The 26,248-nt window shown below is 40.5% G+C and overlaps 1 protein-coding gene across 4 annotated transcripts in view; it reads left to right on the forward strand.

The window, feature by feature from the left end:
* The window catches only part of RORA (RAR related orphan receptor A), a 349,216-nt gene that overhangs the window by 294,483 nt on the left and 28,485 nt on the right, over positions 1-26,248 (forward strand). The gene's annotated exons all lie outside the window — the stretch shown is intronic.

Here is a 26,248-nt window from a genome sequence, read left to right on the forward strand (position 1 = left end):
GTCTTCTAATTCCATCATAGTTGTTCCAAGTACTGTTGTTCAGCTGAATTAAAGAACCCACCTAAAGATTTAAGGTCAGGGAGTGTAAATAAATTTGGTTACAAAATCTGTCAGATGCTGCTAAATGTTGTGGATGTTATTAAGTAACTAACAGTCTGGCAGTTTATTAAATCTCAGGATATTGCATAAATAGTTCTAGATGAGAATCTCCAGTTTAGAAGGTAGGTGTTCAATGTGATGCTCTGCACAGCTGTCCCTGCTGCCATCTGCAGTGAGGCTGTGCCAGGCAGAAGTGTCTTGTGGACAGACTGGGGAAATTTCACCCTGCTCCCTCCAAACACCAGCAGAAAGAGACCTTGTAGCAGGAGTTAAAAAGGAGCAGAGTGGGCTGGAATTCACCACAAAGCAAAGAGCACCGGGCAAATCACTCACTGCCCTTTAGGCTCCTGAGCAGCCTGTAACAATCACTGTTAGGTCTCTCATGTCCATTCCAAGTGTTCTGATATTGTGATGATGGAGGCCTTAAATCTCCAAAAGTTAAACCTGCAGTAGCTGTCTGCTTGCAGGTGGCCACCTGAGCTGCAGCTTTCTCTGCTGCTGGGCTGACTTTTCCTGCACCCACTGATTCCTGGGTAGGGCCCAGCCAAGGCACTTATTCCCATAGGCACTGCTGGAGAACTGGAGCAGCTCCTGAGCTCCGTGCTGACCTCAGAGCTCCTTTCTTCAACAGGAAAAGGAGGTTTTGCACTTTGGTGTTGAACTGAATGTAATGATTAATTTACTGGAGTCAGGAAGCTATCTGTTTTCTTTAAGAAGCTGAAGAACTCTCAGAATAACAGTAGCAATAGGTAAATCTGGATAAATTGTCACGTCTCTTTGTCCTCATCTCTTTCTTAGTGATTGCTTTAAACAGATCTTAAGTTTTTTAACTTTTTAATGAAAACTTTTTTTTTTTCCATCAAAGTAAATTGACGAGTTCTGTAATGGCTTTGTGGTTTGCAGGTTTTTTTCCTTGTAGGTTGATGCAGAAGGTGTATTCTGATGCTGTTACACTGTGATGGATGAAAAAAAATGCACTGACTTTTATCCAGGAGAGGGAAGTGAGTTGTATTCTTTCAAGGACTGTAGATCAATTGGTGTATTACAGAAGTAATACCATGAAAGTGGGGAAGAACGCCTCTTTGATACTCGACTCTTTCAGTTGGTACAATAATGGGCTTTTGCATTAAAGGTTTGTTAAAGCTTGTATCTATTTCAAAGTATTGACATCCAAAGCAGACTCACTCAGCCAAAATTTGTGTTTATCCAAGCCTGTTAAAACTGGAATTTATGGTGACTGTACTAGTGTCTAAGCTTTAATACCACTTTTATATAGAAAGCTGCTATTTGAATATTCAGTGAAGTAAATTTCTTTACAATATGCCTTTTGACTTATGATTTATAACTGGATTCATATAAGTAAATGCTTTCAGCCAGATGCTATTGAACTAATTCCATTTTTAAGTCATTAATTATATTTAGCTCACTGAGAAAAAATAAAGGAGGGGGGAAGGAATCAACTAACCCTATATAAAAGTGACAACGTAATTGTTTTGTGAAAAGGATTTTGGGCCTCTTAAGCTATGAAGAGCTTGTGGTTTGTTGGTTTGTTGGTTGTTTTTTTAATCAAAGTAGTGTGAACAGAAGCTAGATAATGCATTACTATACTACAAAGACAATTCATTTTGAGCAGGCATTAATACACTGAGTGCTTTTTGCTTTTATCATGTTAAGGTCTTTGGCTTTGCAATGAGATCTGACTATGCAGTGAGCCTGATAGTAAAAACCCAGAACCTCTTTTTTTTTTTTATAAAAAGTACAGTTACTCTAGTCAGATTGGTAAAATTTCAGGGTAAATTTCTTCTGATTAATTCTGATGAATTATTCAGATGAATAATTGTTTTGCCACATTCAAACAGTTCAATGTAGGAAACGTTACAACTTTGAGTTCTTATTGAATATATTGTGTGAAGCTTCCAATACAGTGCTAACTGATTATCAAAACACAGTGGATTTTAATGCAGTTTTGTGAGCCTGCTCATTACGTTTCATAAATAGGGTTCCTTTTTCTGTCTTTTTAGGAGTTTGAGAGATAAAATAGTAAAACTAAGCATTACTGATTGCAGTTTCCCAAAGACAGATTGGGAAATAAGTAATGTATCTATTTTTAGACTGGAGCATGGTACTTCTGCCACCTCCATCGTTTTTCTTCCCATTTAGGTGGATATAAGAATTTTCCTGCTTGGAATTCACAGTGCCCTGGGATCACACAGGCTGCATGCTAAACTGTCATCTCACTGAAGTGATGTGTAATTGCCTCATCCTCTTTCCTTTGCTGTCTAGTTTCTCATTTCTTTCATTTCATTCCTTTCATTTCTTCTTCTTCCCGTTAGCATTCGTCATCTCTAATTTACTTTCTTGTGTTCTTCTTTCACTTTCTTTTGAAAGCAAACTGCCAGTGCCTTATTTAATCTCTGTATCAGTGCAGTGAGTGGTAACAACACAACTGTACATTTTAGGCCCTTTATAGCCAGCTGTTTCAGATCATCACAAAAGAATGAAAGAGCCTGCTAGGACACCACTAAAGGTGCTTTACCTTTCTAACACTGCATGCTCAGTTCTTCAATTGTGTCCATTTGGTAGCCCTCTGGAATATGTTGTTCCAAGCATACCAGGGGGTCACAGCAACTTAAGAAACCATCTTGCCAGATTGGCTTTGTCTTCCCATCTATCAGAAGTTCTGTCTTGTCCTTAAAGCCACGCTCCCCATCCCCAAAACATTTCTAACCTTATTGCCATCTTTTTGCAGTCTCTACCATGGACACCAGCAGACACTTACTGGCACGCTCAGGAAACTTAATTTGTTCTTGCTTGTTTGTTTACTTGGAGAGAAACTGCTGCTCTCAGATTTTTGATGTTGGTGGAAGAAGATATGGAAATACCATGACATGCTGCTGCAATATCTAAAATATATAATTCAGCTATCATGTCTCGCATGATTCAAAGCTATATAGAAAGTCAGAGCATGAATATGGCTTTTCTTTCAATGCTAATTAAAGCTAAAAGAAGTGTCTGCTTGCTCAGTGATTAGGCTATACAGAAATATATTTGTCATTGCTGGTGTGTGAAGTTTCAACTTGAGCGGGCTTCTTACAGAAACCTGGCACAGTTGATTTTTATGCTTGTTCACTACTTCCCCAGAGCTTCACTGCTAACAAGTAAATGTTTCATTTTGCACAATTCCTTGGCCTCCCTCCCTTCCCTCCTTTTCTCAGGTTGCAAAAGATTTCCAAGAGCTTTGCAATGATGCTATTTGCCACCTGACACGGAGTTTACTGGTTTTTTTATTGGCATTTTGCTTCAGTTGAATGTAGTGATTATGGAGGGCTTCTGTCTGTTGTCTTTTACACCTGAAGTTACCATAGATAAACTAAAAATGAAACAGAACAGCTCCAACTAAATGTTTTTATTTCTTAAAAACCTTACGACTTTCAGTATGCTTGCTTGTTTCTTGTTTTGTACTTAATTTTTTCTTTTTTTTATTAAACGCTCGAGGGCTGGCAATGCTGTGAAGTAGAGTGGCTAAAGCATAAATATTATTTGTGGCAGCAATATTGTCTAGAATTGCATCCTTGTTTTATGTGAAAAAAATACTCCATTGTCTTTGCCTGGCTGGAACAATGGCAAGACCTATAGGATGTGTATTTTTTTGGTGGTGACTTTATTAACACATCTGGGAGCAGTGCCCAGCAGTAAATCATCAAGTGTGAGTCACAGCTTATTCCTTGATGGTTCCTACCTCCTTGGGAGAGCTGCCACCAGCCTTCCCCCTCCCAGCTTGGCACCCTCACTCACAGGGCCACCACAGCTTGTGGGGGGGGGCACTGGAGGATGGGAAGGGTTGTAACCCCACTGCCCCGGGTGGTAGGAGCCCCCACTCCTTTTTCAGAGCTTTCTCAGAGCACCACTGCTGGCCTCCCTTGGTTTGTTTTTCCTCACTGGCAATGTGAAAAGCCGTGGGAATGTATTTAAGACGGGTACCACCTAGGAGTGGCAAGCCCTGCACCTTCCCACTCTTCTTCCTGGGTAACACCTAATTTCAGAGGATCACTGACATCAGATAAGGGTCTGGTAATCCTTTGTTTGCATAGGCTTGGTTAAACTGATCTCCTCAGTTTTGGGACGATTTAAAATTTTAAGGGCGAAGATGAAAACTACAGCCCAGTTTATTAATGCTTCTTTTCCAAATATTTTTGTTTGGGAAGTCACAGATGTAAGAGCTGTCTGTCCTGTTATTCTGGATTATGATTGGAGTTTCTGCCTGGAATAGGTATTGGCTCTTTGCTGCTGCCTCTACTTGCTGTGTAGAAGTATATTGGTCAAAAAATTCCCCACTGTTACACTCGCTGAGACAAGTGCAAAATGGCTGAATGGTTTGGAAGGTCAGTCTTCTTGCCTTAACTGGGAGGATTCAGAGCTGCACCATGACTAGCAGAATACTATTTTAGCACCTTAACAGTCTATATTCCAAAAATGGATAGTTTAATTTAGCAGTAGCATGTCCAGTTTCTTTGGTAAGGAGCACTGTTCCCCACACTGACATAAAGTGAGTGCAAAAATTTACAGGTTGCAGTATTGTAATGGTTGTGCTTAGTCTGGAATAATTTAAATTCTTTGTTGTGTAAAGATTGTGAACTATGGTCAATGGGACTAAGATACATGTAGGCTGGGACTGCACTGAAGGTCAGTGATGGGAAAGTGGTAGCTGTAGGATTCCATGGAGTCACAAGGAAATCCCTGGCCATGATTGTCTACCCTGGGATGGAAATGTAAAGAAGTAGACAGTCCCTTCTCCCTTATGTAACACTGAGTACAACATGGAGTTGAATATATGTTTTAGAAGTGCAATGGTGTTAATTAGTTGGTCATGAAATCATAGGCAATTTATTTTTTTAAATAAACTTAATAACAATTTTTGTGCATGCTGATTTTGAATGTCATTCATGTTGCAACAGACCTTTGGATGGATTCATTACATCACCTCTGAGCAAGCTGAAGGTAAACAAAGATGAAGTTCACCTGAGCCTTGGCTGAGAAACCAAAAAATTATAGTTGGTTACTTGTGTTCTGAGGACTGTCAGCAGCAGCTCCTTCTGCTCAGATATTTGCCTTACAGTGAGACAGTAATGATGTTACGTGGGAAATGAAGCGAGTGAATTCACTTGTGTGCAGCAACAGTGACAAATCCATTTTCCACTACGAGACTGTGGTCTTAAAATCAACAGCAGAAATTGTTGTTTAGTTCCTGTAATCAGTAAGCTGCTGTGTTTCAAAGAAAACGAGAAATATTTGGTATGTGGGCTAGATGGTAACTTAGGACACAGGTTCAGCTGTTGTTTGAAAGCACATTTCAGCTTCTACTTGTACAGTCACTTTTCAGTGGCTCCTGAAAACAAACAATTGCAGACTTAGTAAAAACTTTACCTTGTTTCTGTCTTTCAATGTTGACTGTTTGAATTTACATGTGTTTGAAAATGAGATGAGCTTAAAGGTTTGATACTTTCAGGTTAGGTAAATTATGTAATGATGAAGACTATAGGTCTGTGAAGTTATGTCCTGTAGCATTTAAAGAAGAGGGGTAAGGGGAAAGCAAAGGTTTGTGATTTAATCTCTTCTTGTATTGGTCTCTTTTGCCTAGTGTAGGCAGAACAAAGATTGGAAATGTCCAGTCCTCTTTCTAGTCTATTTCTGGTCATACCAGTATGAAAACTGTTTTATTGCATTTGCGCTAGAGTTTTATGCTTAGATATTGTATTGGTGTTTGAAAACTAGAAAATTAAGTTATTTGTGGATTTCATTGCACATTCTAAGCTCCAGCCAGATAATTGTTCCTGTATAAACACAGGGAAAAATACATTCTCTGCCCTGTTGAGCTTACATCTGAAAATGTACAATAATCAACATGGCTTTTGTAGAATCGTCTTAGCATTTTTTAGCAACTTGTGATTGTATATTTGTGGAAAACGGGGTATCCACCATTAGCCTCATTGTTCCAGACTTACTAAGTATTTCAGAATTTCTCCAGTAAGATTTTGACAAGATAACACATACAAATTGTGCTGAAAACTGATGGTGGCATTTCATTCCAAATAAAACTCAATATGGGAGATGCCCTACATTGTATGAAGCCCTTATGATATGTTACCAAGAAGTATACATTCTTTAAAAATAACCCTGTGGAATCCAGTAAATTTTGTCTGCTGAATCTGCATGCTGATTCTATCATCACTTCTGGAATGCACTCTTTCCCTGGGCCAGGTTTGCCAGACAGAGCTCTCTGATGATCTCTTTATCTATAGAGTTGTCTATAATGTTAATTAGTGAACTCTTTGAAAAACCGGCTTCCACAGGTTAATTTATGCATAAAACATCACTGAGGGATGTGTTTTACCTGTTTCACAAGTAAGGGACTGAAGTATAGCTTAAGAGACTTGGCTTGGGCCACACAAGAAGCCTGTGTCATAGCCAGGAATCAACAAATTCACATTTCATTGCCTAACCACAAGACTTCAGAAAATAAAAAGTTGAACAAAAGCAGATGCAACAACGAGGATTTGAGTCTTGGGTACAATTTACAGGGTGCTTAACTCCCTTCCCATGAAAGTGGAAGGATCTGTTTGGGAAGGCCAATAATGCTTATGCATTCCTAGCAATTTAATTGCAAACTGCCAGACTGGCTGAAGAAATTTCAGCCTGTCTTGTATTTGTGGTCTTCATTGCAAATGCAGATAGTGAGGGATTTTCACTTTATACTGACACTATTTGTTTGCTTTTTTTACCCACTGGTACAAATTCATAATAATGATTATTTAGGGCTGATCCCTTATTTAGGGAATTTCAGTGTTAGCCCTTCCAAGGGATTTCTAGAATTGTCAGCCTGATGTTTCAGACTCAAAGCAGGAACTGAAATCCTGAGGTTGGTATTTCAGCTTTAAAGCTCCTTTGGTGGATTGTTATTTTCCTTCTCTTTGTGTTTTGAGTATGTGTTCTCTAATCTAGCAAGGACATAATAAGCTCTTCAGATATAAAGTTCAATAAGACTTGGATCACTGCTTCCCTTTATAAGCAGCTACCTGGCTTCTGTTCCTCTCGATGTGTTCAAGCACAATACAGTAGTTAAGGGATCCTCACAGAGAGGAAACTGCCAGTCCTAGTGTTCTACAGGTATAGACTGAATTACGGAAAAGTATGGACCCAGCTCCATGAAACTATTTAATCATTTAGCTCTCACTGTTTTCAGTGACACCTACACATCTCACACAAGTTAGATGCACACGTAACTGTGAGAAATACGTGATTTGCCCTGGCTCTTGTGCACAATCCTTGTGACGGCACAGGGACTTGAAGTCAGATTTTCTCAATCCCGTGGCAGCAATCTTGCATTAGCCCGAGAGGAATGAATGTTTCCTGTATTCCTCTGAAAGAAGGCAAGAAACTTCAGGCTTGAGGGAAAGGATGGGTTTTAAGGAAAACAAGCTGCTGTGGAACAGCTTTTTATAGAATCGAGGTGTGGTTTTATATCTCATGATGGCTCTATGTGCATCGTGATGGTACTTCAGAAACAAGTGCCTTCCAGTATCACTGCTGTGTACGGGCACCATAGAAAACTCACTGGGGGACGTGCCATTGTTTCTCTCACACAAGGTGAGATTTCATTACCATGCTACCTGCCACCCTTGTTTTTGTTTCTGTAAATTTTTCCTTAAACTGAGCCCATTGTTTTGATGCTGGCAGTAGTATGTTCACAGAATGTCTTTCAATCCTAATCCTAATGATATTTTTACACGATAGTGGTGTCTATTATGATTAGAAATTTTGGAATTGGGAATATGAGGAAGGACAATGGGATACTGTCTATCCCTGTATGTTGTGCAGCTAAATTAACACATTATTCAACTATCCTTCCACAGTGCAATTATTTTTGCATGTAGAGAAGACACCTCCCTGTAAATTCCTTGTGACATTAGCTTTCTGACTAAAATTAGGTCATAGCTATTTAATTGTTCAGTGTCCACCCACAAGGGAGCTACAGAGAGCTCTTTCAATTCCTTGCAATCAAGTAAGTAGCAGTTACTCTCATTTATCCTCTAAGGAAATAGTCCACCAAAAATAATATGTTGATTCCTTAGCCCCTCCCTGTCACTAATCACTGCACTCTTGCAGCTACAGACTGACTTGGCCCTCAGCACCAGTGTCCAAGTGCCTCAGTCATTAATTTTCAACTTACGACACTTTGGTGATGTAAGAAAGTGTTGTCCTCATTTCACAGCTGAGGAATTGACACATCAAATAAGCAGCTTGCTTTAAGTTTCACAGCAATACTGGACATAGAAACCCATGACTTATTCATAGACTATTCTGTTTCTTGGAAAACCAACCCTGTGTTCTTTGTCCTTCTGCTTGCTACCCCAGATCTCCTCTTACCAATTTAGCAGTCTAACAGCTTAGTTCTGTGAGTATTTTAACCTCCTGTAAGCTGGCATTGCTAAACAAACGTACCCCTCCCTTGCGCCAGCACAAGCAGCATCTCCTCAGTCACATGGGGAATTAAATCAGGAAACTGATTCAGGTTAAAGTTAATCCCCCAAATAACAGTTTCACCCAAGTCCTTCCCTCATTCACTCTCTGTATACAAGCACCAGGGGAAAAGGGGTAAGGGAGTTGAGTCTGTACATTCCCTTCCCTGTTGGGCACGTACATAAAATCAAAATTTAATCAAACTAAGTTCTAGGTTCTTCAGCAGATTGCATGCTTTGAATTTTGTCCATGTCTGCAGAGCCCACCCAAAGGTGACAGGGCAGCTGGGAAGTGCAGAGCTCAGAGAAAGCCTTGGATGAGTTCTTACTCAGGTGACATTTTACATCTTCCCTGTGTGGCAAGTTACTCTTGTGTGGCTGCTATCATGAAAAATGCTTGACTTATATGAAGTTTTTTTTCTGTTTTAAATTAAACTGTTTCTGAAGAGGTACAAATGCATCCAGAGGAGAGCACTGTTACCAGAATAAGTACATTTGGAAAAGCAAATCACTCAATTCAAGCTTAATGCTACATCTCTCCTTGCACTGCTTTGACTTACATGAGCCCATATTACTTTGCTTTTCTGCCTTGATCCCATAAAAAACAAGAGAAACTGGAACTACTTGCATGTTTTATAGTCTTTAGCTGGAGTGTTATCTCCAGCAGCCTTTTGCTTTGACTTTGACACAATATACAGGAGGAGAACCGTATATTCTGTTCTGCTGATCACTCTCTCAAAAGTGTTTGGAGAGGTTCCAGATGGCTGTGCCCAGGTGTGCTTTCAGCTTTCAAAAGAGGGCATGGATCGAATCCTGCTGTGCCACTTGGAGAACTGCATCATAGGAGAATCTTTCAGCATGGCCTGATGCCCTCATCCTGACTACATCATAAGCCCAGAAAACTTTTTAAGTAGGTACCTCAGCATGCTAATAACTTGGTTGTTGGGGATGAAAGCAGGAAGAAGGGTGCCAATGGCATTTGAAAAAGTGACTGAAAGAAAGATTTCTTATACTTAAGCATGTGTTACAGAAGAGAAAAAAACTTCCTTTAAAACAGTTGTTAACTTTTTTTACAGAAGGATAGCTTTTCACCTGAACTGCCCTATGACCCCCTGGAATTCTTTTTGTTTTCATTGTGGCTGAACCCTGGAAACAGATTGTAATATTACAGCACAACCACTTTGTGTAGTAGGAACCTAACAAAACCAGATTCTAACACAGTTGCTAGTTGCTTTGAGGGAGGCAGTGTTAGCAATTATGATCTAGACTAGACATTGGTAAGAACTTACTAAATAATTACAGGCTTCCTGAGGTAGCATAGTATGAGTAATTGCAGGTTTAAAAATGTTATTATGAGGAGTAGCTTATACCGAAACTTCATCCTGCTCTTTGAAACCAGAATCCATAACTCTCATCGTACCACAGCAAACGCTTGTCCTTCTCTGTTGAAGAACATAGGCTTGCTTTATTGTACAGCAAATGTGCTGTGGTACATTATTTAAATTAGCATATAATAGAAACCTAATTGCCCACTAGGGCCCAAAGCTTTAGCTGGTGGAGATCAATGCGCTTCCACTGAAGTCACTGTAGCAATGTTGATTTTCACCCCTTGAGGATCTGGCTCAGCAGCTTGTTTCTATTCCAGGCATTGTTAGAGGAGATAGCGTGTTTAGAATATTAAACCCTGGTATTGTCAGGGATAGTCAACTCAATTTATGTGCAAGTGAAGAGAAATAAAGCAGTAAAACCATTATTTTTATCTGAGGATTTCAATTTACATTGTCGATTATTCATATTGACTGATCTGGTACAACAGGGAAATCATGAGCGTGGGGTCATCTTGTTGTGGTTTTAATTTCCTACGTCTGTCGTTATCTAATCCTCTCAGTGTGAGCAAGCATGATTAGTATTTATTTCTATTCTGTGTGCCAGTGCCCTGGGCCAGGTTCTGTGCTAAATCCAAAGTGACTCTCCTACTTAATTGGCATTAACTTGTGCTGCAATAATATAAATAAAAACTTGTGCTTTCTGTGTAAAGCACCCCCAACTCCCCAAACAGATTTCTTCTACACAGATGTTATGGCCTGATGTTCAGGCATGTGATTTATCTGTTTGTGGTTTTTATTCAGTCTGGAACTTCTTCTAGCAATGTTTTCTGAATAATACTTGGGAAACACAGATTTGGAAAGAATCTGGCTTCTTGTTTAACTATTCAGATGCTACTGGGGGATTGCTACAGCTGTGCCACTGGTTAAATCGCTACAGTAAGAGCATCATCTGTCTCTCTTTGAAGAGTCAAGTACCAAAATGAACAATAATTCTTCACTTTGTCAAATGTTTTTACAGTCATTTGAAATGCTTGCTTTATTTTACTTAATGAATGCTCCATTCAGGAATAGGGAAACTTTAGGGCTGAGTTGAGCCAACAGTTCTTCTTTGTGGAGTTTATTTCCTTTCCTTTCATTTCCACTATTCTCAGAAGACTTCTGGCTGCTCCCCCACTTATCTCTGCTTCCATTTCTCCCCTGGGAGCTTTGGATAATCAAAGTTATGCTGCAAGTATTCTTGTGAGAGTAGGAACGGAGGAGTTCTGGTTAAACGTTTTGGGTCTTTATCAAGGGCAGTATAGTAACTGATTGTGTGTGTGTGAGACTTTTGAAACAGTACAGTGTGAAAACTGCAAGTTGGGAGCTGCCTGGCATTCATTCTTGTCTGTTTTCTGATGCTGTGTAGAAAGAAACATCAGCAGGAATGATGGGTACAGATCATCTTGAAAGGGTTGAGAGATAAGTTTGTCATTCTTGGTGAGTTACTGTATCACCTCATTCAGCTCTGGTTACAAGATTGCTTGCTTGTCCTTACAAAGTGATGAAGCTTAGCTCATTGAATGGTCTGGATTGTCTTTGGATAAAGTCATTGCAATAATACAGGTGATGTTTCTATTATTTCCTTCTAACTTTTAACAAGCCTCCTTTATTTAAGGAAACACAAATCCAGTACATTCACCACTTGTCAGCTTCTACCTTTTTGGCTAAGTTGTCCTATAGAACCTAGTGTTAGTCACGTGAAAAACAAGGTGGGCTTTTCCTTTTACTCTGCCAAATGTGCGTAGCTTAATCATTTTATTAAATTTTATTATAATTTAAAACTTAATAGTTGTTTTCTGTAATCTCCTGTTCTTACTCATATTCTAACCAGTGCATGTCTTCTGCCCTGTTCTGTGGGACATAGGATTGTCTTCTCATTATTGTACTGACAGACTTCACAAGCTGTCAGTATGCTGTTAGGTTTGTGTTGGCCATTTTGCAATTTAGTTCTTTCTAGAAATGAAGAATATTAAGACATTCATATAGATGTTGCTGACAAGTCAGCACATCATCAAGTTCCTTTGTTTTCAGTACTGGGTTTTTCAGCTCTGATGTGGGGATTTTTTTCACTTAAAAGCGTAGGGGCCAGAGACACTGTAACATGAGTCATTCCCTGTTAAGGAAGCCATCTTAGAGCCAGGTGCCCGAGACCAGCACTGTGTTATCTCCATTGCAGAGATAACAAACATTAAAATTTTACAAACTGGTGGCCAAATAGCACACTGAACATGATAGCTTTTCTTTTCTTTAAGTGGTAAATCATGTTAGATAATTCATGATGCAAAGTGCTGTTATTTCTAGAGGATGTGAGCCTCTGATGGCATAACAGATTCTCTTACCTCTACAGGTTAGATGAAAAGCTGAACTCTGGGAGTAGCAAAATATGCCAGTAACTACACCACAGGAGATCATCTGATACTTCTTTGCTTGTATCGTTTTACTCCCCAGTGTGTGTGGTCAGAGTGGTACAGCTCTTGTGTGTTGTGCTTTTTGCCTTTTGGTTAGGAAGAAGCAGGATTGCAAAGACAATGGGTGAAGGCATTGGAGCATTCATGGCAATAATTTCTAAGAGCTGGAGATAAATAAGCAGGCAGAATTGAAGACTTATCTGGGTGGGGGTATTAGCATTTTGAATATTCTCTGCACAGATGCAGTTATCACTTAATTGACTTTACCTTAGGGAACACTAGAAATCACTTCACAGCCTTAAAGGAAAAACTTACGCACATAGTCTGTAATGGTTCTGTTCTGCTGCACGAGAAGCTGAGGCTGTTTACTACTGGTGTCACAACAGGGAAGGAGGAAGTCTGCCTCGGATGTGCTGCTTCACAGGCTCAGTTGTGATGATCAGCACCTTGCCCTTCCTTTACCTGCGTTCTTGTGATCCCCTTCAGCATCTTTAATCACAGCTGCCTCCTTGCCTCTCTCTCTGTAGAAGGAGAGGGAATCGCCACAAAGCTGAGAGAGTGGTGTCCATGAGCCCTGGAGGCTGGGTGCTCCCAGGCTGGCCAGTTCCCTGATGGGGAACGGCTGCTGGAGCTGTCATTGCAGCACAAGGCCCAGCTCATCACCCTCAAGATCAAGTTGCAGCAGTTGGTCTGTTGGTCTGTCTGCCACGCACACCCCTCCTGCCTGAGAGCCAGGGCCTGCTCAGCTGCCCTGTCTCTGAATATTGAAGGCAGTGGAGAATTCAGCATTCAGGGCTGCAGCAATTTGTTCTACAAATGGGATTGTAATTGACAGCTCTCCCCCGAGAGGCACACGAGATGTGCAGTGTGCCTGCTGCCAGGCTGTCCCACTGGGCAGATGCAGAGAGCAGGGACATGGCCAGATTTTTTCCTCTACCTTTCTGTGTTGCCTGTGGAGTTGGAAGAGCAACTTAGGAACCAGAAGATGACCATTTTGTTTATTATGTTTCTCAACTTCCTTTTCAGTCTGTCATCCGAAACGGGGTGTTTTGAATTTTTCAAGATTTTTGTGGAAAAATAATCCATTGTGTGGTATTTAGAGCGGCTGCAGTCAGACCTCCCATTTGTCTGATTTTGCAAAAAGGGGTTTGACCTGTTGCAAACAGTACTGTGCCTGGATCAATCCAGAGTGAGTCCTCACTGAGTCGGTTACTGGATTGAGATGGGTGTGTGGTTCCTGATCACCTCAGGTTTCTTGCCCTGCTGATGTGCTGAAGACAACCACTATTATCAGAGCTGCACAGCTGATGTCAGTGACACCTTCAACTCAGTGGTGTCTTTTCCTGTAGAACAGTTGCTTGATTTGCTTGTAGGCAGTATTTTAAAATCTGCTATCTAAGCGTGTTAGGGTTTTATTGGTATTATTCCTTCAACAGCAATATTGGTTACTCCAGGCATTGTTTAAAAGCTTATTTTCTTGCATTTCTTCAACAGAGATTTGGCTTAGAGCAAAATCAGTAAGGGGAAAAGAATTAGGAAATCAAACCCTTCCTTTCCCTTTTCGAACCTCTCGGTTTTTCAACCTCAAGTAAGTATGTGAAAGGGGTTTAACAACTTCAAATTGGATTTTGGAATGTCAGATGACTCTAATAGCCTTTGTACACAAATAACAACAGAAGAGCTGATTATTGTTTCTGGGCTCTGTGATGCACTTATGTAATCATTAATCTTGGCACTTCTTTATCTCCAGCAGATTAGGAGGCCACTGTCATTTTGAAGACTGCCATTAAGTAGACTTTGTTAGTGTTTAAATATGTGGGCTTAACTTTAAGCTTCCTTAATGTATGCAATGGAGGTATCCTGTGCATACAGCATTGCAGTAGAGCTGTTGTAGTAAGTTTCAGTCACATAACTCCTGCCACAGTCTGACCTCAGACACAGTTTTACGTACGATGTTTGTTAATCAGTGTCTGAAGACACTTTGAAAGCCTTTTAAGCATAAAACCTTAATATGTGTGTTTGAAATAGCAAGCAAACTTGCTTTATCTACTACCTTTCTGTTGGTCTAATCGCTGAGAGGCAGGAAATTAAATGCTGTGAAGTAAGTAGGCAAAAGAAAGGGTTTTAATGAAGGCTGCAGCACCTAATCTAGTTGTGGGCAAATGAAGAGCTTTTGCTAGACCTTTTCACAAGCTTGTAATTTTCTGAAACATTTTTGTGGGCAACTGCATTTTTTTCTTTTATGATCGTTGTCACAAAATGAAGATGGTTTTCAGACGGTGAGGATAGAACATGCAGACATTATGAGGATATTAAGAAGCACAGAAACAGAGACCAGTCCTGGGAGATGGTGGAAGCATGGCTGGTGGGAGACACCACTGTAACAAAGTTTGAAAAATGTGTTAGGGAAAAAACCTCTTTCTGGCAGGAGTGGAGTGTTTCTGAGACTGATAGACTGACGGTTTTATTTTGTTGTAAGCCGGAGTCTATAAAATTTCTGTCTCCTCTGGTATCATCTTGAATATTTTCACTCCTGATGCTGTTTTTGGGGACAGGTCATAGCTTTTTCCTCCTGTGCCCTTCTACAAGAGAACATCCGAGGAAGGAGAAAAGGTGTGCCTGGCTGCAGACTGGCTGGGAGAGCTGGCCACTTTCCCACAGTTCCCTCCCCAGGTCCCTGCCCAACCAGGCAGCCCCAGCCAGCTTCACAAAGGTGACAGACCATCATGTAACTTCATTCAGGTCATTGAAGGACCACTAAGATTACAAAGGAAGAAGCTCTGTCACCATGAAACCACAGGGATGCGGAGAAGGGGAAGGGTGTCAGTTTGAAGCATGACAGAAATGCCTGTAAAGGCTGTTGTAGGTGATGGGAGGCTCTGGTGTGAAGCTGTGGGCAGGTAGAAATTGTCATTAGGAAGAAGTGTGTGTGCCCATACCTAGTGTAGTGTGTGCAAGTGTCTGTCTGCAGACCCTGCACAGGGTCTGGCAAGTGTGCACACACCCTGCCCAGATTGCCTCGAGCTGTCAATGAGTGGGGTATTGTGCTGGTCTCCTCCTCAAAGCAGTATAATTAGGTATTCAGAGAAGTTGTACAGGTGTAAGGGAAGAGTGACCAAAAAATTATACTCTGTGTCAGTTATTCACTGTCCAGGCTGTCTTCCAGGCAGTTATTGTAGAAGTGATGTAGCCTTCATCTTGAATTCACATGCAGACTGATATTGCTCCTGTAGAGATGGGGTAAGAGCTTAAAGAAGCATCTTTTTTGAGAGGAAAACATGGTTATTTGTTGAGGAGATACTTGACCCTAAATCACAAAAAAGACTGCAAGTTCTCGATAATGTCTGTACTTTCTGGAGTCTCAGTTATGTATCAGGAAACATTATTGGCTGTGAACCATTGATAGTTTTTGGACTTCAGTGATACTGTTTTTAAGTGGAGGAAACTTGGGTATAATCAATGTATTTTGTGCTCCCCTCCTTCAAAACCTTGGGGAGTAGGTGAAGCTACATGCAGCTTCCTCTGGAGTGTCCCTCAGTTTCATTAATCTTCTAATGACCTCTGAAGAGGAGCTGTGACAAAACAACACACAAACACTGGTGATGAAAAGGATCCTTGGATCAAAAAGGTGACCCCATGTCAGCTATAAAGATGCAGGTTACAGACTTCAAAAGAACCTTGTCTGTGGTTTGAGGGAATCTGGTTGTGGGTTCTAATAGCCATATATCACAGCAGGAGTTGCAGAGTTCATGCTTGGTATTGGCAGCCATGTGAGTCCAGAAAGGAGGTGTTGGAGGGAGTTAATAAATGAGTGCAGCTAAATGGCTTCTTACTATTTAGAGTTCTGAACTTGGTTTTGGTTGTTACTGTTCATCTCTTAGATGAATCACCTGAAAATGAAAATTTAAACCAGACATTTAGAGCACACCTTTGTGAGAAACTAATGATTCTACTTGGCATACAGCATCAAAGGAAGCCTTTTTAATGACATCAGATTCGTGTGCAGCCAAAAAGAAAAAGAAAATATCTTAAAAATGCAGATGTAGTCACTTGAGAATGATGGAGTTTCTAGCCAAGGTGAAATACTTTTTTTCCCTGCAACTGTTTTTTTTCTAGAAGTAAAAAAAGGTTTTGAGTGGTTTTTCCTCCAAGTGCAGCTCTCTAGTAGGGACAAAGTCCCATTTCTCAATACAGGCAGTGATAGATCCTGCAATGTCTGCAAAAGCCAAACCCTTAATAAAATTTGTGCAGCCTGGCAAAATGGCAGGACAAAGCTGAATCATGACTAACGCTGTTTAAAGGGACTCTTACTTGACTGGGTTTGTTGCCTCTTCTGCATTTGTTCCATATGCCTGTTTCCACACTGTTTTCCACACATGATTGCTATCTCCAGGGAGCTAACAAACTAGAACTTGACTTGGTTGGATATGCATCTCACAGAGAGTGTGTGATGCTCATCAGAGACAACCTTCTAGTTGTAGTATCAGGAATTATTAATGCTTGATCTGAAAGCTACGTGCATGTGAGTAGAGGACTGGAGCTGCAGCCTTATGCACAGTTACTGGTGCTGTAGTCTCACTGACCTAATGTTCCTTTAACGATTCAGAAGCCTGTCACCTTATTAATGAATTTAGTTCAAATTGCTAATAATTTTGGCATTATGTTGCAAGTGATTAGCTTTCCTAAGTGCTTTTGTTTTGATGTCATAACTGTAGTTGTTGTGTTGTCCTAGCTGCCTAATAAGACCATTGAACTGAGATGAAATTTTGCAAATGGATAGCACAAATGTATTCAGCTTCTTAAAAAAAACAAATGACTAAGGTATCATACAGTATAAAAGGAGGTCTAAGACTCTGTAAGTACCCTTTTATCACTGTTCTAAAAAGCTAGTAAAAGATGCTTCCTTAATGAAGGCCAGTGTAATTTAGCTAGCAACTAAGTTACTCCCATAATCTTGCATACAGTAGCTTTATGCTGCACCTTCCAAGTGTTGATCCTTTGAGGCTTTTTGTAACCTATGAAAAATAATTCAAGTAAAGATGGTCATGCTGTTATACTTCTAGCTGACTTGAAGTGGTGCTTAAATATGATGAGTGGTTGGTAAGTTCTTTACTTTGAGCAAATGAACAGATAGGTTGAGATGTTCCTCTAAGCTGATACATTTAATTAGAAAAAAAAAGATGACAGTGTTGGAGTTAACAAATGGCAGTCTTCAGAAGGTTAAAGCCAATATTTGAGAGTAAGAAATTTGATATAAAATGAGGACTCTCTGCATTAATCCATGGAGCAAAGTCAGAGGAAATTGAGATTGTCACTCTGAAATGCTGAATTATCAAAAACACTTTCTGTATTAAAATCAAGTCTTTCGTAGTTTATTCCAAAGAATTGGGAAACTGGACAGAAGTACAAATATATTTAAGCTTTTCATACAGTTTTTTTTTTTGTGAGATGGGGGAGAATGCATTTCATGTTGACCAGTCAGCTCCAGCAATTAAGAGGTATTCTGAAATATGTTCTGTGAATTCCACTCTTTTATCCTCTCCTTTAATACTACAAAATAAAAGCCCAACATGCAGCCACTAGGAAGGAGAAATGTAGAAGGGTTTGTGTAAGAGAAAAATAAGTTGCAAAGACTGAGAAATCTCAATGTGATTGAGCACGTAAGGCTACTTCCCCAGCCTTGAAGTGCAGATGCCTCTTGGCCTATCAGCTTACTTTTTTCCACCTTTTTTTGTTTGACAGACAATTACTTTATTCTAGCAGCACAGCAGCTTGGTATAGATTGTCTCATAGCAGAACTGTGCCCCACCTTATGCTCCTGCTGCAGGTGTTCTTCACAAATGCCCAAGGTGAGGAAGAAATTAGGGATGTCAAAACCTGAGTGAGCTCCAGAATCCTGTGATACAGAGTGTGGACTGACGTGAGCACTACCTTGCAGCTTACTGAATAAATGCAGTAGCAAATTGGAGCAGAAGAAGTCTCTGTTGACAGCTACTGGGATAATAGCTCACACCTATGTTGCTTCTAAAACTTGTATTTTGTGTAATTTCCTTGAGAGCAATGTTTTCTATCTGTGTAATTATAGCTGTGAGATTTGTTTTGTAATTTTAAAAAAGGAAACTAACAAAATTCAGACAACTAGCTCTACTGTTACATAGTTTTGTGGCAGCCTTTACCTCAGCAGTGTAGATGCTGGAGATGGGTTTGTCTGGAGGTCTCTCGCTAGTTTCTTGGGTTGTAAGACCCAGACCCAAGATCTGGCAGAAAGCACCAGTCACCTATGGTAGATTTCGACAGAGATTCTCTTGATTACACAGAGAAAATGAGATGCCAACTGTCTGTCCTCAGTCAAACAGCAAATTGGCACTACAATGAGATTATAGCATCTATTCCTTGACTGAGGTTCAGGGCTTTGATTATGTTTCATTAGAGAGAGTCACATGATGGCAGCACCTGCATGGGGTTTTTGTGAAGAATTGTTTTTCTGACTTGCTTTATTTAACAAGAATAGCATTAAATCTGGTCTTCAAACTGATGGTACTCCAAACTGTGTTCATTGTAGCCAGTGTAACTGCTATCAGTTTTAGCCAGAGGGGAATAAAATGGTTAAAAGTTGATTCTCCAGCAACTGGGAGGTCAAAATATTATGGGACAAAACTGCTATGTAATTTGGAAGGGTCATCTGACCCTACTGAAATAATCCAACTCATCTTCAGATACTTTGGGTCTGAACTGACAGGACATTGCATAACAACATTTCTCCCTTTCTCTTTACCCTTTCTTAGTCTTTGCCACTAACTTTGGTTACAGTATCTTGCTGCTGGGCCTGTGTGATGTGTCTAGTGCATCAATCTTCTCATCCACCATCAAAAGATAAATTTATATTCAGAATCTGTGCTTTGGGTTTTCTTGGTTCTGCTTTGTCAGAAGAGAAAGTATCGTTACAGAATCATAGAAGAGCTGGGTTTGAAAGGGACCTTAAAGATAATTTAGTTCCAACCAGATTGTTCTCTACCTTGCTGCAGTTTACATCTCTTGGTGGATCTTTCAGCCATTCATGATTTGTGTTTAAGTTCATGAAAGAAGTGACAAACTCAGAGCTTTTGGAATTCCCTGGACTTCATAAACAGGGGAGATGTTAGTTGTGTGCCCTGGGAAGTAATGAAAGATTGATTCTCTCAAGAGCTTCTTGAGAGCAGTGTGTGTGCTCCTGGGCAACTGAACCCATCCGGATGTGGCAGTCCTGATTATTTTGGGCCCGGGCTTGTAGTTCAGTTGTTTGGTGTTACAGTTTGGTCTGTGGTATGGTTTCATAATGGGACTAGAGCTGCCTCTACCTGTCATTCCTTCAACAAGGGAAATCAAACAATCTAGTTTTCAGTTGCAAGCTAGATTGTTAATCCTTTTTTCCTCAAACTTACAAGGAAAATATGTCTTGAGTTGCTTGGTGATACAGTGTTGCATTGCTGGATCAAAAAAAAAGATGAGAATATTTCTGGATGTATAAAGGCAAGACAGTAAAGAGAGATAAGAGTGCTGTGGATCAGGAAACTTAGTGTTGCACACATGACTGAGAGGGAGCAAACATAAAAGTTCCTCTGAAAACCTAAATCAGTTTTTTACTTCTTTGTGCTACAAAACACTTGCAGAAGTCCTAGTTTATTTGTGTTGGGATTTGTCTACTTTTAATTTTGCTTAGTAAGAATTTATATTACAATGATCCATTAGGGTTTTTCACAATTTCCTGTTTCAATATAATATCAAAACTATGCAAGAGACCTTAGCACAAGCAATTCACAGAAAGTTTTGCCTGTTAGAGAATCCAGAGCCATTTTCCATATATCTTTTTGTCATTAGGCAGTCAAGTGTCTATGCTGAAGCCAGTGCTTCATGTAACAGCCAAGCTTTAGTTCTTTAAAGTTTGTGTAAGTAAAATTTCTTGGCTTAAAGTAAAACAGTGATCCTGGCATGAGAATATGAGCTCTTACTGCACAGTTCCCTTTGGGTCCAAATCAGTTACTGAGGTTGAAAGAATTTAGATTTATTCCTAGTAGTTCCGTACTGTTTATCGTGCATCTCCTTTAGTACTCTTGGAGGCTGAATGTTTTTCTCATTATGGAATGCTGCACAGGATCAAGTGACCTACTAAGAGGGATCCAGCTGTGTTCAGGCCCAAACATCTAGTCTTGGCATTGCAGCATTTCTGCCTTATGTGTTTGAGGTGTTGCTCATACTTTACTTTTAATTAATACTTTGGTGGCCATGTTCGTTTCTACTCCACCCATCACACCCACAGACTTCAAAGGATTTGTACCAGGATAACCTCAGTATTTATTTTATTTTATTACTAGTGTGATTTCCTAAGGAAACAAGTCTTGGAGAGGTTGTTTGTGTTTGTCTGGTTTTCTGCCTATCATCCCAATCCTCCACATTTCCAAAACCATTTCAGCCAAGCTCAAGAGCATCAGCAGTCCCTAACATGTGTTCCTACATGTTTCATGAAAACTGAAAAATGTACCCAGAAGGATCCCCAACTACTCCTCCACTGAGGAATGCTGCACAGCCTGAGCTCAGCTAGAGAGAGAAGAGAAGCTGTAAAGGAAAAGGGAGATGCAAGGAATGCCCCACTTGCTGGGATGGCTTCTGCTGCAATTTCAGCCTTACTGGCCCCAGGAAATGCAGCCATGAGACAAAAACCTGTGGAATACCAGGCTGTTATCTCTCCTTGGGAGCTACTTGTTACTAGCTGTAGCACTGCAGTCTCCAGCGAGCCTGCTTCTGGCCAGGATGCAGCTATGGTGGGGACTGTAAACAAAATAAACAAACCTTGGTGCAAGGACTGGGGAGGTGCAGTCCCTCAGCTGTTGGTCAAAATACTGCGTGTTCTAGAAATGCTTCAGAGCTCTTCCAACCAGCCTTCACCCTTAAAAGTACACGGGGTTTTAAGTATTTTAGTATATGTGAGTGGACAGATGGTCACTTAATGTAGTGTGCTAATGGCATGGGCAGAGCTGTGCTGCCCCTGGCTTTCAGCTCAGTCGAACTGCAGTGTTTGTGAGCTGCAGGTGTTCCGAGGCAAGTCATTTGCAGCCAGCTCAAATTACTTAGGGTACATGACAGCAAATTATTTAGGTAATGAAGCTGAAAATGCAGGAAGATTAGAATATTATATAGTAAAATCATTCCTTGTTAATTCAGTTTGCGATCAGATATTATGTTGCTTTAAATACCACATTACATGCAGTACCCTTGTTTGAGTCAATGAATATGTATGAATATGTCAGTGAATATGTATGCCTCCTAATTTAATCAATATACTTACAAAGAACCCTAGCAGTCATGTCTGGCACAAACTGCATCCCTTTAGAAGCAGGTTAGCCCAGTTTGTGTCTGTATCATATTTATTTTTAAGCCCTTCTGCATTAGCTGCAGAATTGTACATGCAATTCCCTGCAAATTGAGAGAACAGGCCAGCCACATTCAGGACAAGTAATTTAAACCTGTCTTGCAATCAAAGAAAGGTTAACTTCTCAAGCAGTACCCTGAGACCCAGGAGAGGCAAGCTGCAGCCCTTGCTGTTGCATTTACCCCACATCTAGCCTTGAGGAAAGTCCTCAAGCTCAGCTGGCAGTTTTGTTTAGGGTGCTTTCCTCACAGAGCCGTTGGGCTGGAGAAGGATGCTCAGTGCCCAGAAAGATTTCAAGAAACAGTGAGGAGTCTGGCAGACTAACCAGTGTGTGCTTCAGTCCATCTTCACTGAGTGAAAAAGGAACACGTATGCCTGGAATCTCTTGCTATTGCTGCCTCGAGAGCTGAAGGGTGGGAGATGTCATGGGGTTGCCCACAGAAGTGCTAGTCCATCGTGCCAGTGTACACAGGTGATTGTGACCCTGTGTACCACAAGAGAGGAAGGGAGCATCTCCTACACGGGTTTTCCTTTGGAGAAAATGCTAAATTTTTTTCAGAAACAGCAAGAGGCAGTGGGATTCCCCTGACTTTCACTTTCTAAAAGTTAGGCTTGTGATTAAGGTATCATTAAATTCCTTCTCTGGTGAGTGGAGAGGAGGCGTCTCCACTTGGAGTTCATCTTGCTTGTCTTGAATGAGATGAATCATTCCCCTTCTCCCTTTTTCCGTCTCACTTTCTTGAAGCAAACGAAGCAACTAATTTCAGTTAAATACCTAACTTAAGATATGTGAGATCCACTTAGCTGACTTGAGCTACAAGGCAGGAATGGGGACCAATTTTTGCTTCCACTGAAGAGCCCATCCCAGGATACCAAATCTGAGGTTTATCTGTTGTGAGCTGGAAAAGTCATCTGTGTGAATGTAGAATTTTAAAATAATAGTTTTAGGGGAGGAAGAATGGAAAAAAACTTACTCTATCTCGAGAATTTATTCACACGGAGCAAACATTTAATTCAAAGATACTAATGGGGAAGAAAGAAACTACTGTCTTTGGAAAATATTTTTTTCTTTTGCAAAATGCATCCTTTGGGGTGGACTGGTAACATGTTCCCTGTGTGTTTCTACTTAAATGGCTGAACTGGCAAAAAGTTTGCCCATGCTTTACTTAGCTCTGCAGGCTCTGTGCTGAGGAGTCAGAAAGGAAGAAACTAAAGATTACGATGAGCTTGTGCAGAGCGTTTCCTTACAAACACAGAATTAGATTTCTTTCCTCCTCTTCTGCTCAATCCAGACAAGGAATAATGCAGCATTTCATCATGCAGGAATTAACAGTGAGGGAGAGGCTGTCTAGATGGATTGGTTGGAAAGGGGAGTGTGAAAAAGGCAGGCAAACCCAGTGAAACTGTTCCAGGTTTGGGGAAAGAAGTGAAACCTGGGGTTGCAGAGAATGAGCCATGTTTGTCTGTGCCAGCTGCCAACCAAAGACAGTGTTCAGTGCTGTCTCAGGAAGCATGTTCACTAGGAATTGGGTGGAGATGGTCCTGTACTTGAAGAATTCCAGAACTATTTGCCAGACAATTGCCAAGTGAAGACACAGTGGATGGAGGAAGAAAAAAGGTTAAGGGGGAAAGCACACGTTTTTTTTCTCTGTAATAGTTGGGCTCAAGTTCTTGCAGTGTCTGATGTTGAGTGCATCCAAGAGTCTGCACTCCATGTTCCTTCTGTGAAATGAAGATCCTGTGATCTTGCAGCAGAAGGAAGATTATCCAGACATTCCGGTGATAGGAATAGCTACATGGAGGCGAGTTTGTCTCATCACTGCTTTCATGATGATTCCTACCTCCAGCCCTTAATGGTCACTCCTTTCTCAGGAGCTGTTTCTGTAGCAACTTGTTCAATGCTTGCAGTGGGTCTCTGTGCTTGAGCTTGTGTTTGTTGCTCTTGTGGTTTGTTTGGGCTTTTATTCCTATTTATTGCTGCCTTTGGCACAGGACATCCTTGGTAATATTCTGGAGCACTGTTATTTCAGGGTGTGAAAGATTCTTAGGCCTTTAATCTGGGAATACAAACTACATCTGTCACCTGGGTATCTGTGGCGGTTTCTAAGCAACCACAAGAGTTGATTTTTTTTTTTCTGTAATTCATATTTAAGAAATAATTTGCTCATGCATGAACCAGAATCAGCCTGAGCACCACCCCAGGAGACAGAAATTGTAAACTGTAATTTAGGCTAATTCTAGTCTAAAGCATGAATTAGACTATTTTATATAATCTTAGAAAATACACCATATAAATATGTGTAAGCACAGAACAGGTACAATTAATGTGAGCACAGTAGGAAGCTTTAAGTAACTGTGGGAATGTGAGAAACCAAGTTAGAACATATTCTTGACATGTAAAAATATTTCCCACCTGCCTTGTTTGCATAAGAACAAGGTTTTAGCAAGTACATATTTGCATGTCAAAGTTAAAAGTGGGGAAAATATTTTCACCGTCATAAGAAAAATGCATAATCTTGGCCCAGGCCATTTGCATCCAATAAGTTTAAAATATCAACATCCTTTCGTGCTCCATGGAAAGTATATGAACTTGTGACAGGGATTCTGTTTCAGTGAGCTGCTTTGCAAAAGCAACCACATGGATCAGTAATTGATCTGATGCCTCTCCGTGCATTAATTTGTAATACAATTGGTTGCTGCAGCCTCAAGCGATTTACTCTTCCCAGTTTCATCCCACTGCCCTGTATCTCAGAGTGAAATGCTAAGTTAAGTTTTAAATGCTGCGTGCCTAATTGAAAGTTAAGTACCTTGAAGGTGTAGTAAATAGAAGGAAATCTGGAATTCTAAAATTATACATGATTTGGTGCTGCTGCTAATACGGCAAATGCTGGCACAGCTGGAGCCTATGAATCTGTGGGGATTCTATTCTAACAGTAAAGCACCCTGGAAAATGCTTTTGGGACTAATTGTGGCACCTTTTAGACTGTTAATAACCCAGCTTTAGGCCATTGCTTTGAAGGCATGTTACATTGCTCCAGAAACACTGCAAATGTCCTGTTGCTTAGAAATAGGGATCAAATAGACAGGCTCCATGGGTGATTTAACTCATGTGCTGGAGATTGTAGATAAACAAAATCCAATTATATCATACCTATTCCAAATAAGGCAGTAATTATGTATATAAAAGTGAAATGTACAAAATACATTGCCATGTAGCTGCTGAGATAAGCCTTGTCACTGCTCTGTCAATGGAGTTGGAGAAGGCTGCTGATTCACTGCACTAGAGTGGAAAAATAATCGCATTTTGAAAAGGCACAACTGGGAGTCAGTCTGTTCTGGAATTTGCCCACAGGATTGCTCTCTGAATTCGAACTGCACATCAGACAAATTGGAGTTTCTGTTGGAGTTTCTGTGAATTTCAGCCTGGTGTTCAGTTTGTTGTTGTGAAGTGGGTTTATGTTACCCTTCCTGCTGGAAGTTTTGTTTGTAAACATACGATGCCCTACTAATAATTAATCTAACACATTAGTAAAATAGTACACTATTTATCTTTCCCTTTTATTAGTTCACTTCCTGCTCCGTTGTGTTTAATGTGTTAGCTGAGAGCAAAGTGGAATTTAAATACTTTTTGCAGGACTTCAGGGAAAAAGCATATCCTTTCTTAAGTGTCCTAAACAGATCTTTTAATTTCAGTGTGTTGTTTTGTTACTGCAGGGAGGGTGGGCGATTAAAGGTCCAGAATGCAAAGTTCCTTATGATGGAAGCAGATGCATGAAAATATTTTGAAAGCTGCTGATACAAAGCTGTCAGGAAAACAGCAGTGTAGTCCTGTAGCTGTTTGGCTCTGCTTTCCTCAGCAGGATGTTTGAGCTGCTGTTAGGTTCCTGGGAGCAAACAGATACTATTTGGGTACTACTCAGCTGTTCTGATCACTGCATTTGTTGTTGCCTGGAGAATAGTTTAAAGGAGCATTTGAGCAGTCAGTCTGGTCTTCCAGTTTATATTTACACTTTTGGCCTGATCCTGAGCTATGATGGTTGGGCTGCAAGGAAACAGCACACAGTAGCACTGGGAGATGACTCTCATTTAATAAGCCATCAGTTAGGGATTTATGGCACAGAAAATGAAGTGTTTGTAGATGGACATGCTTTTTGAAAACAGTGTTAAGAATACACCTGAAGTTAAGCTACTGCTTTAAAAGACAGTACTAGGTGCAGTCTTGCATGTTGTCACAGACTGGATTGTCAGAAACTTGAAGCAGTCATGCATCTTGGGATCACCACTGCTGATTTTTAATATATCACGGCAGGAGTTGCATGTGTACTCCTGACAGACTAAGCCAGTTCAGGAAAACTGATGTAGCCTGATCCTAACAACACTGGGCAAGGAAGGGGCTTGCTTGGGACTTTTTTGCTATCTACCTACTAGATACAGTCTGGGCTTCTGTGAGCA

This window comes from Heliangelus exortis, chromosome 11 (genome assembly GCF_036169615.1).
Source record: "Heliangelus exortis chromosome 11, bHelExo1.hap1, whole genome shotgun sequence".
In the NCBI taxonomy this organism is placed as follows: domain Eukaryota; kingdom Metazoa; phylum Chordata; class Aves; order Apodiformes; family Trochilidae; genus Heliangelus; species Heliangelus exortis.